Source organism: Carassius gibelio, chromosome A10 (assembly GCF_023724105.1).
Source record: "Carassius gibelio isolate Cgi1373 ecotype wild population from Czech Republic chromosome A10, carGib1.2-hapl.c, whole genome shotgun sequence".
NCBI lineage: Eukaryota > Metazoa > Chordata > Actinopteri > Cypriniformes > Cyprinidae > Carassius > Carassius gibelio.
Window position 1 is genome coordinate 299331 of NC_068380.1, and position 13234 is coordinate 312564.

Below are 13234 nucleotides of genomic sequence, written 5' to 3' on the forward strand. Positions count from 1 at the left end.
TTTTCATTCATTTACCAAAGCAATATGTTAAGTAGTAGTTTAAAAGACTACTTATTGGTTTAATATGGGACAGTTTGAACCAATCTGGGCACGGGGTGGGACTAAGCGTCAAAAATAATTTCTGTTTGGCTCAGAGGAACGAAAGCATTGGTTTCTTCTGACAAATCAATGTTCTCAAAATGCGATGACGTAATCACGTACACTACGGCGCCTCTGAATATGTATTATGTCTGTTTAAAAAAAAAGTAGTCCCTTTACAGATTCGATTGATGTATTGCTCTTATCTGTACGATCAAAACTGAAAGTGTAATTTAAGTTCTTTTTCAGGAGAAAATGACTCATAACGAGTATATGCGTTAATCGACTCCAAAGGGCACGCATCAGGAGATAAATCACAAGAGAAGCGAGAGGCTGCGGGCATAATGTTTGGAATATATTTATCTAAATGTATCAATTAGTTTCCACAATATTCATCAGAAGTCATCAATTAAGATTATTTTTCCAAATTTTCTTCCATGGGTGCATCTCACCGGGAACACCCAACACAAGGAACACTATTTATACACGACACAATAAAACACACCTGGGAACAAATGAACTAATTAATGACACATCATTAGGAACGAAGGAAGTAGGAACAAAGACAGACACAGGAAGGACCAAATAAGGAAAACAGGAACATACATGTGACGGCTCATTCTGCACTGTAAAAATATAATAGGAGAGGATTGGCTCTCCTTGTCTCCACCCTGTCACCAACCTCCAGGGCGGATCAGGAAGCCTTGGCAGAGCAGGCAGTTCGGTTTGCCATGGCAGATATGGAGACTCTGGAGGCCATGGCAGGTCAGGGGACCGGGAGGCCATAGTCCATACTGGAACCTCCTAAAAAAATGTAACAATTAACAGCGGACAGAAAGCTCAACACAGGGAACACTTTATACACGACATATTAGAACACACCTGGGAAAAAAATAACTAATTTATGACACACAGCTGGATACAAATACTTCAGTAAGACAGACATCGGAAGGACCAAATAAGGAAAACAGTAACATACATGTTGTAATGACAATTGAAAATGCATTTTATCTGAGCTGGATGAGGAAACCAAGGATGAAGGAGGGCTGGACAAGACCAGCGGAGAAGCAGAGGGAGGAGAGGGGGCAGTTAAATTTCCAGTTCCAATTCCCAGTCAGTCAGATCCCCCTCCTGGTTTTAACACCAACCATGCTCCTTACTCGGCTCACCCTCAGCCGCAATGCAGAGGGTTCCACTCCACTCCACGCTCACACCATCTGCAGATGTGTCCCTTGCAGTGGGCACTGTAGATGGCTCTCACACCTGCTCTGATGGGTTGGGCTCCGTAGTACATTCAACGGAATGAAAAAACTGACCAACAAAACACAGGGGACACACACAACTTTTGTTCAGTCGGTTCTTCTGTCTCACTGCACAGCCAGAAGGAACACAGAGCCGAGGAATAATCGAGAGTGTTTATTAACCCAACACAGGGGTAAAGTCAACAATAAAAATAGGAAGACACAAGGAAGACACACATACTTAACTGGTAGACCCAACAAAACTGAACTGAAAGGACTAGGGTTTTTAAAGGCAGGATAATGAGGAAAACATAGATGTATAGGATGACTAAATTAACTGGGACATGGAACACATGGGGAAGAAACTAGACACACTTGGAATCAAAATGAATAACCTCGGGATACAAAAACTGGGTCGCAGGGGCAAAAACACACAGACATGTCACTAATCCGGACACTAATGCAGTTAGTAATGTGTTCCTGTAGCTCAATTGGTAGAGGATTGTGCTATCAAGTGCAAGGTTGGTGGTTCGATTCCCCAGGAACACATGATAGGTAAAAATTGATAGTCTGAATGCATTATAAATCGCTTTGGAAAAAAGCGTCTACTAAATGCAAATGCATAATAACTAGTTATTCGAGAGCATGCAAGAGAGATAAAGTATGTGCTTTTCATACATCAGAAGACATAATTTTGTGTAAAACATGGAAATAATCTGTCATTTTACTCTATTATTTACTATATTTATTTGCTTGGGCAGTGTTGTCATGGGTTTTGGTTATTTTGCTGCTTTGGGCTGTAAGAACCTTTAAAATAACTGAAATCAGTTTTCGAAGTGATATTGACGTGGTTGAGACCTGCTTGGAACTTTGTTTGCAACCCATTCTCACTCCAAAGGCGTCAAAAACCGAAGCATGGTCAAGCGCCCCTAGCGTCACTTTTATGACGCCAAATGTGCCTCTCGGCGTCGACTATCGAAGCACTACGACCTTCATTGCTTTCAGTGGGAAACTTTCGGCGTCAGAATTCGACACGAGGACATGAGATGTTTATCGCTATGAAATCACGTTCAAGAAGTCTCATTCAGCACACATCGCGCGATACTTGCTATCAGTTCCACAGTTTGGGTGAGTAGTCGTATATACGCTCTTTTAATGCCTTTTATCAAATGTATTCTGTCTTCTTTATTAATCAGATTAGTGCCATATGTTTAATCGCTGTATTATATCGGTCATCCGCGGCTGTCTTTGAGTTTCATTGCGTTTAAATAAATGAACACAGCTGCTAATTAGTCTGATTAAACTCTATCTGTCACGTGACGTGCCATAGACCTTCGATCCGTTTTATATTATTATTAATTTCAGGATCAATGATGTTAGTTGTATTTGTAGTAAAATCATGGTAATCATGACACAATAGTAATAAATGAAATGTGAAGTTAAAACACAGTAAATGGGACATTAGTAACTGTAACTGTAGTTTTACTATGATATATTAATAATCAATACAACAATACAATAATCACCAAACCAGCTATGTTTGTATCACTGTAATGTTAGTGTTTTTATGTGCTTTTATATGACAGATATCACAGTAATCATGTGTTCTGTACCATGCTTTTAATACCTTTTAATGTGAATCCAAAAAAAATAAAAATCAAATTAAAAATAAATAATAAAACATGTATTTTTCCATCTTGCAGTTCATTCATATCAGTTTATATATATATATATATATATATATATATATATATATATATATATATATATATATATATATATATATATATATATATATATTTATTTGTATATATATATATATATATATATATATATATATATATATATATATAAATATTTTGCTCACAGATCATTATTAACATTCTGTATATAATTAAATTTTATTTTCTCTCCCCTTTTTTATTATTTTTATTTTTAGCTGAAAAGACGTAAAGGCAGTCAGCCCAGTGGTGTTTCTGGAGAGGGATTCCTTCAGAAATGGAGAAGACAGAAAGCTGCGGAGGCAGATATTTGCAGCAGTAAGTCTGTGATAGTTTGTCTCTTTTATCAAAAATTCCTGCTGTTATAATTTGTACAGCATTTGTTGTTTCTTAAACTGTTGCACTGTCCAAATACCCACACTTGCCATCTTTTCACTTGACCACTTGATTACTTATTTGAAGTCTTTCCTGTATTTGGCCTAGTGTTCGAGTGAGCATGATGACCACGAGTGTGTGTCGAACTTTTCATGACCTGATGACTGTGTTTCCCAATCCTGATCCTGGAGAACCCCAGCACTGCACGGTTTTGGCGTCTCTCTTATCTGACAAACACACTTTTGAGGTCTTGGAGTCTTCACTGATGAGCTGATGAGTTGAATCAGGTGTGTTTGATCAGGGAGACATCTCAAATGTGCAGTGTTGGGGTTCTCCAGGACCAGGATTGGGAGCCACTGCCTTATGGGACACTTATGTGTTTAAAGAGATTTTTAATATCTAATTATCAATATTTCACATACTGTACTAAACACATCACAGTCTTAATAATCCAGTTTAACACTTGTATGATATTGTACAAGCCCCAGGACGGTCTCATCTGACACTATCAAAAGAATTCATATGACTATAGCTTGTTATTAATTACTTGCTTTCAATAATGGATTCATTTAACATTTAATTTTACAGCATCTTTACAGAGGTGTAATGTACAAGCTGCACGTAATTAATAATATGTCCTTCCTTCTGTCTTACAGGATTTTTTCCAGATAATGCTGTTCTTCTTTTTCAGGTCTAAAATATCGAGCTCAACAGCTATTTTAAGAGCCAACCCTCACAAACCTTCCTAAAACCTAAAAGAGCTATTACTGAGTCTCAGCGAATCTTGCCATGATCAGCTCTTCCCAGGTACATTTGTTTACTCCAAAAATGCTCTGGTCTGAATCTTACTTTAAATTAATTTAATTATGTTTAATGAGCAATATTAATTGCACACAGAGTAAGTAGAGATTATCTTGTTTCACAGAAGAGAAGGAAGACCAAGGAAATGATTTGCTCAGGATGAGGAATGAAGACGGCCATCTTGAGCTCAAACAAACAGAAGTCCTCTGGTATGTGTGTGTTGAAGCAATGCTGTGTTATACAACATTTTATGATGATCTCTCACAGAACTGGTCATGTCAGCCTTGATTTCGTTTTATACTATTACAATTACAGCATGTTAGCAAAGTGTGACTGGACATTTTTAATATTATGTTTTTAAAAACACACCACCTGTTTTAAAAGCAGACAAGTATCATGAAATTGGTTTAGTTGATATAAACACCAATTGACATTATTTCATTGTTTTGTAAATGTTATGTTATAAATTGTGAATTGATAGTGGATTGGTTTGAAGCCAGGCCTTACACTGCACAGACTAAAACACATTTGTGAGAGAAGTCAGGAACTTTGGAGAAAGATTCTAGAGGAAAAAAAAACACATTTACTGCAACAATAGATGAATTCTAGAGTCTCTGAGAACTACACATGCTAATGCAGTCTCATGAGCAAGACCTTTGCTTCTGTAACTTTTTCTTAATTCTTGGAGAATGACATATTTATTGCAGTATTTTTATTTGTACAGATGATCTCATCAGCCAAATGAGAGGTTTTGACCAAGTGATGCTCTTGAAAGGAGTGGATGTGGTAAATTGTCTTCAGAGAAAAAGCTTCTCAAAAGGTCTTAAAACAGCTTGAAGAATGGTAAGTGTACAGTACTACAAGGGTCATAGTTACTCACCCTGCTAAAACCACACAGAACATAAGCTGCGCTCTCTGTCCATTAAACAACTTCTTCTGCTTTGTTTGTTTCACTTTGACCAGGTCTGGGATGTTAGGACTGAGAGATCCTCTGGCTGAGAACAAGCTACACCACATCAGTGCTGGATATCAACCACAAACAGTTTCCAGACACGAGAGAAGAAGAACACAATGGGGAGATGAAACCAGTTTAGATGTGATGATGGGAATCATTATTTTCTGGAACAGTATCTCATGTCTTATATGTATCACATGATCTGTATCACAGTTGACTGGATGGGACTGTGTGACTTAAGGACATTTCATCACTCATCTGTGTGAACTGATTTATATATGAGGTTAATGTATCTTTGATGATAATTATTTTCATTGAATCTTATTTGTCTTGATGCTACTTTATCAACTTTATAGTCTATGCTTCAATAAAATGAAAATGGTGAATATTGTGTTCTGAAGATTCTTGGTAAATACATCATTTTACTAGGTAGGCTCATATGTGTTTATTTTAGACTTGGAAAAACGACATATTAATTATTGGGATTATTTTTTTATTTAAGACATAAACATTTTTGATCGGATTAATAACATCTGGGACATCAGTACACCAGAAAGTATTTTTTTATATTTTAGTAACAAATATGCACATTTTTTGTGAAATACAGGGAGTTACGAGATTAATTATTGTGCATTACAATATGGTTCCATGGGCTTTATTGTTACAAACACTTGAGGGATAACTGAGAATGTAGCAGGAATGATCAATGTGGATCTTGTACTGCATTAAAACCAAGAGCACGCACATTACTGATGTCCAGCACATGAGGAGCAAGATACGGGGGTGAGGAGGACATTTTTACACTGATTTCGGCTAATTAGTTATATATAATGCTAATATATATATATATAAATTAATATTCTTAGCACTGCATGAATTTGTCCTTGTGTAATAGTGAAGTATCACAATGTGTATACATTGTCCTTGATTACTGCTTTACAGTGGGGAATAGATAATGGCAAGTTGTTGCAGGTTCATCCATTATATTTCTTGCCATTTACTTCAAAAATCAAAGAAATAATCTATTATTTTCATTATTAAATCATTTCTTTCTAATTTTTCCATGTTTCATCAGATGGCCTCACAATGTCCTGTCAAAAGGTATAATAGCCATGATGAATAGAATAGAAAACAGAGGACTGTGAAAACTGTCAGATATAAATGTGACTCAGCTCAGTTTGTTGTTCATGATGAGGAGAATACATATATGTAGGTTTTACTGCCCTGCTACCCCCAGGGGCCCAGTAGCACCCCCCGGAAGAGCCCAAAACTGTACATTTCAAATGGCTGTAAATCAGAGTCCAATTAACATATCAAAGAGAAAATGGGCAGGATTATTACTTATGCTATGCTGATAAAATAATGTTGAGCTCAGTTTTCAGAAATAAGTGGAAAGCTGGCATAAAAGCATTTTAAATATTGCTCACTGTAAAATACCACATTTCAGCCTGCCTCTCAAATATATCACAGATGTTTGCACAATAAACATATTTAGATATCCAGTTTACCTTAAAATAAATAATTTATTTAGTTTCGTTAATAAAAAGTTTTAAACTACATTACCCACAAGCCTCCGTCGTTCTATCTATAGAAAGGCAACACTAGGGGGCTGTTTTTGTAGTTCATTGAAGTTATGCTTAGGGTTAGGATTAGGATCTCGCTAAAGAGGTCATTTTTCTCAAGATAGCAACACTTCATTGTTGACTTAATATATTACTAATGTGATGATAGGAGCAAAACATACTTTTTAACATGATGCGCTGTTTAATATGGGTTAAAAGATAGTCCAACCACAGACTGTCCTGAAAAGTCATAGCCAATGACATCAAAGCTGAGCAGCAGCGTCACACTTCCTTATCCATGTATGACAGATGTCTTTCGTTTTTCGGCTGAAGGGATAGATTCGGTTAACAATAGATTAAGCTTGCTACTTATTAGATTCTGTTTTATTAACGTCTTCACCTTCCTCCGTTGTTCAGCTTGACAAAAATTGGGCAATATTGATGTGCACATGCCCAGCAGTCGCAGTTGTATCCAACAGATAGATTCCTCTCATTAAATATAAGACACATTTTTAAGATTTGTATTTTTTTTTTTTGACCAAAGACAAATATATTTACTAATCAAATGACGTGCTTCTAAAATTTACATTGTATATTACATTGTGTTTTAAAGTTAAAATTGTTAACATTTGTGTTTCTGTGATTTACCATTCTCTACCATTTGAACCCTAGGAATAAAAAAAGAAAATAAAATAAAAAAATGAATGAATGAATGAACAAATAAATACATAAAGCATAATAAACATGCATATTTTTGTAAGGATCTTCCATTATTTATTTATATGTCAAACTCATTTAAAGACAACATGCCCAAATTACTACACTGCATCCTCTGTCACCAAGCTCGTTTTTGCCACCATAAAAAATAAAAAGGCAGTTATGTTGTAAACATTAACTATTTTCAATATGCAAATGAAAATGCTTTTATTAAAAAACAAAACAGTAAATACAGTATGTCTTTCAGAGAACACTGGAAAAAGATCAATTTTATTAAAAAAATTAAATTGACCAAAATGTTATACAACACAATGTAAATGTTTCAAACTCACAAAAAAAAAACACCATGAAGACATGCATGTCAAGTGTGCAATATCATCTATAAAACTCAATCAGCACAGCATCAAATAAACACTGATTGTCTGAACAATGAAAGACAGAGAAAGTGTTCAGGAAAACAAACACCTGCTAGCTTTGACATAACATCATGATTTCACTTCATGACTGGAGCTAGGGGATGACTGTGTATGAATATCTCCTTTACTAAAACTCTTAATTAAAGTCTAAAAAGTTCACTGTATGAAGCTTGAAAAAGAGAACAAAATGCTTTATCAATACGAAACATACTATTTTTAACTATTGTTTTCATCACTGGTTCTGTAATGTATTCATTATGAGCTTATAAATAAAACAAAGTTACATCTTCTGCAAAAATCAAACCACTGCAAAGTCTAATCACTGATCCAGGGACCATTTCTGTGTGTGCGGGGGAAAAGAGTTAACGAGGTGAGTCCTTGTGCATGATGGAGAACTGCAGCGTTATCCTCAAACAATCCTGTAAAACAGAAATATTACATTACATTCAACTTATACATTACACTGTGTTTTGTTTAGACCATAAAAGCAGCCTCTGTAAAGATGCTGTAAAATTAAATGTTAAATGAATCCATTATTGAAAGCAAGTAATTAATAACAAGCTATAGTCATATGAATTCTTTTGATAGTGTCAGATGAGACCGTCCTGGGGCTTGTACAATATCATACAAGTGTTAAACTGGATTATTAAGACTGTGATGTGTTTAGTACAGTATGTGAAATATTGATAATTGGATATTAAAAATCTCTTTAAACACATAAGTGTCCCATAAGGCAGTGGCTCCCAATCCTGGTCCTGGAGAACCCCAACACTGCACATTTGAGATGTCTCCCTGATCAAACACACCTGATTCAACTCATCAGCTCATCAGTGAAGACTCCAAGACCTCAAAAGTGTGTTTGTCAGATAAGAGAGACGCCAAAACCGTGCAGTGCTGGGGTTCTCCAGGATCAGGATTGGGAAACACAGTCATCAGGTCATGAAAAGTTCGACACACACTCGTGGTCATCATGCTCACTCGAACACTAGGCCAAATACAGGAAAGACTTCAAATAAGTAATCAAGTGGTGAAGTGAAAAGATGGCAAGTGTGGGTATTTGGACAGTGCAACAGTTTAAGAAACAACAAATGCTGTACAAATTATAATAGCAGGAATTTTTGATAAAAGAGACAAACTATCACAGACTTACTGCTGCAAATATCTGCCTCCGCAGCTTTCTGTCTTCTCCATTTCTGAAGGAATCCCTCTCCAGAAAAACACCACTGGGCTGACTGCCTTTACGTCTTTTCAGCTAAAAATAAAAATAATAAAAAAGGGGAGAGAAAATAAAATTGAATTATATACAGAATGTTAATAATGATCTGTGAGCAAAATATTATATATATATATATATATATATATATATATATATATATATATATATATATATATATATATATATATATATATATATATATATATAAACTGATATGAATGAACTGCAAGATGGAAAAATACATGTTTTATTATTTATTTTTAATTTGATTTTTTTTTTTTTTTTTGGATTCACATTAAAAGGTATTAAAAGCATGGTACAGAACACATGATTACTGTGATTTCTGTCATATAAAAGCACATAAAAACACTAACATTACAGTGATACAAACATAGCTGGTTTGGTGATTATTGTATTGTTGTATTGATTATTAATATATCATAGTAAAACTACAGTTACAGTTACTAATGTCCCATTTACTGTGTTTTAACTTCACATTTCATTTATTACTATTGTGTCATGATTACCATGATTTTACTACAAATACAATTAACATCATTGATCCTGAAATTAATAATAATATAAAACGGATCGAAGTTCTATGGCACGTCACGTGACAGATAGAGTTTAATCAGACTAATTAGCAGCTGTGTTCATTTATTTAAACGCAATGAAACTCAAAGACAGCCGCGGATGACCGATATAATACAGCGATTAAACATATGGCACTAATCTGATTAATAAAGAAGACAGAATACATTTGATAAAAGGCATTAAAAGAGCGTATATACGACTACTCACCCAAACTGTGGAACTGTTAGCAAGTATCGCGCGATGTGTGCTGAATGAGATTTCTTGAACGTGATTTCATAACGATAAACATCTCATGTCCTCGTGTCGAATTCTGACGCCGAAAGTTTCCCACTGAAAGCAATGAAGGTCGTAGTGCTTCGATAGTCGACGCCGAGAGGCACATTTGGCGTCATAAAAGTGACGCTAGGGGCGCTTGACCATGCTTCGGTTTTTGACGCCTTTGGAGTGAGAATGGGTTGTTGTTTGCCGTGCATTTGCCTGAAAATAATTGCACACCTTAGAATGTTTGTCAGTCAGATTCAAGCATTCTATGGCATTCTCCCGTAGTAGAAATATATATATATATATATATATATATATAGAGAGAGAGAGAGAGAGAGAGAGAGAGAGAGAGAGGGAGAGAGAGAGAGAGAAGGAATAAAAGCAGATAGAAAAAACATTACAGTGAGTGCTAGTGATAGATGACATTATTTTAAATGAGCCTACCCCCCAAGATTACTGTTATAAACATAAGCCACATCCAAAAGGTAAAGGGGGAGGTGTTGCTTCAATTTATAACAATGTTTCCCTCAACTCAGTAAAAAAATCAGTGGCCAGCAGGGATTAATGCCCAGTGGTATCTGTGGAATTTTGTGAGCTTTCTTACTATATCTGCTTCACGTTTATTGCCATCCCTTTTAGGCCCAGTCTAGAATAAACACAGACCATTGCATGCGATGTATTTCTGCCTACACCATCTAGTTTCAATTTAGGTCTCCTGTCAAGGCCTTCCTAACAGTAAACCAAATGTGTGCATGCAGTTATTTCTTCTGGAATAAAAAAAAAAAAAAACATCTATTAAATTAATCATTTATTTCTACATTTGGAAGAGCAGATCCTAACCAACCGGCAAGCAACACACTCTTATTATATAAGCAAAAATATGCTATATATGCATAAAAATGCTTCCATTATTTTATGGTGGCCACCGTTGTTTATGTTACTCGTTAGTCAGTCCAAAAGTGGTCCTCCATTCTGCTGCTTTTTTCCAGTCCCATCTGAGGTGCCAAAAGTAGTGTCGTCTGCCGCTGATCTTGTGGAAGATTTTTATTGGTCAATATGTAAACTAATCAGGCATAATCAATGTGAATCTAGCCATTTATGTATCAAGTTATTCTACTGTTATAATCATGCATTTGACTGTATGTAGAGGCCTGCGTGAGAATGGAATGTGCAGAGAGTGCAGGGGTATAGTATATGGTGCATCTGCACACTCTATTTGGACATACAGTATGACAAAATATATGATCAGACCTCCTTGGTGCAGACATTAAGAAAATACAGCATATAGTAAAGTTGGACACCCTATTTTGACATAAGACAAAATATCCGACACAGACTCGTCAGACTGATTCCTCAGATCCATGGAAGACTAAAATACACTACAATCTGAAGAATCACACAAAATTCCTGATTGTTATTCGGCTTCTCCTTATTTATAGTTTTTTCTGTTTATACAGGGTAAGGCATATTCTATACATTTCATAGATTTTTCATTATACATATAATTTGATTCCTCTCTACAGAAAAGGGGCCCCATAGACTTGTTAGAATAAGGCCCACTTGTACGTTTCCAGATGTTTTCATCTGATGGTCTGTATTTTGCTATGCATGCTTTTTTCCTTTTTACACACAGGCCCAAATGATTATAATGGAACTATAACTGCATATATAAATGGCTAGATTCACATTGATTATACATTATTAATTCATATTTTGATTGATAAAATACTTCAACACATACTCTTAAGTTATATTTTGCTTCAAGATACCTATTGTACCTGATTTCTGAGTATGGATGTTCCAACCAGCTCTCTAGTAATGTTCTCAGAGAGTGACTGTTTCTGTTATGTCCAGTGTTGTTTTTCTGATTACCTGGATGTTTGTAGCAATCGTTAGATCACCTTCATTATGTGTGACTCTTATCTACCAAAGACAGTTTGGAAAGATTTGTGACTTGCTTGCATACTCACCTTTCAATAATTACCTGTTTCCTCAGTTTCAAATTGGGTTCAACTCTGTCTTCAGAGTGATGTGTTGTAACACTTAACTGTATATTTGAGGGTTTTCTGTGGACAATTACTTCTACATCACTAATCCTACCCAACACCTAAATTTAACAACTACCTTACTTACTATCAATAAGCAGTGAAATAGGAGCTTATTGAAGGGAAAGTCATAGTTAATGTTGAATAATTATTCCCTATTCCAAAGTTAAGTGTTACCAAAAACATTATTATGAGCTGTTGAACAGACTACTGTGTGAATAAATTAATACATACAACAAATAATTAAATCTCATTATGCAGAATCAGAGTGGGCGGTAGATGGGTTGGTCAGTTTGATCCAGACACTGTATAAATGAAAGTACTGTAAGGAAAGCAGAACAAACTCCTAAAAGGAGGAGGCTCACACATGGTCTATGAGACAGAGGATCATGAGATCCAGTACTGCTTTCCTGCCATCAACTCATCATGTATCAGGGGAAAACACTTCAGGCATGAATCCAATATCATGTATATGTTTTTTTCATTGCTGTCAGTGTGGACTGTGTTTCTGAACCTGCTGGTGATCATCTCCATCTCTCACTTCAAGAAGCTTCACACTCCAACCAACCTCATCATTCTCTCTCTGGCTGTGGCAGACATGCTTGTTGGACTTGTGATGCCCATAGAGGCCTCGAGGCAGATTGAGATCTGCTGGTACTTTGGAGAAACTTTCTGTGGAGTGTTTTTGGTAATAACAGGGCTGCTCATTTCAGCATCTCTTTATAATTTGACTTTAATTGCTGTTGATCGTTATGTGGCTGTGTGTCACCCTTTACTGTACCAAAAAAAAATAACTACAACTAAAACTTTGATTATAATATGTATCTGCTGGGTGTGGTCTTCAGCATACAATATTTCTTTCATAACAGATAACGGATATTTTGATCCATCGAGCAGAACACATGGGTGTTATGGAGAGTGTCCCTTTATGACTAACTCTGCCTGGAGTATGGCTGATCTGTTCTTGTCTTTCCTTTTTCCTTGTACTGTGATTATAATTTTATATCTGAAGATATTTTATGCTGTACATCAGCAAGTGAAAGTTATAAACACCCTGATGAAGGGTGGCAAATGTGTAAATGAAGGTTCAGTTAGAAGGAAATCTGAAGGCAAAGCTGCTCTGACATTAGGAATCATTGTCACAGTTTATCTACTTTGTTGGATACCTTACTATATTTATTCCATATCAGCAGTTTCTTCAACAATTACAAATGTTTTATTTTGGGTCTTGTATATTAACTCAGGTCTGAAT

At 35.7% G+C, this 13234-nt stretch overlaps 1 long non-coding RNA gene across 1 annotated transcript; it reads left to right on the plus strand.

The window, feature by feature from the left end:
• The first annotated feature begins 2199 nt into the window (after positions 1–2199).
• LOC128021693 (uncharacterized) lies at positions 2200–5284 on the plus strand. Its single transcript, XR_008185638.1, has 6 exons — positions 2200–2447; positions 3259–3358; positions 4107–4222; positions 4341–4425; positions 4941–5059; positions 5180–5284. It is a non-coding gene; the product is annotated as an uncharacterized LOC128021693 (long non-coding RNA).
• Positions 5285–13234: the final 7950 nt, after the last annotated feature.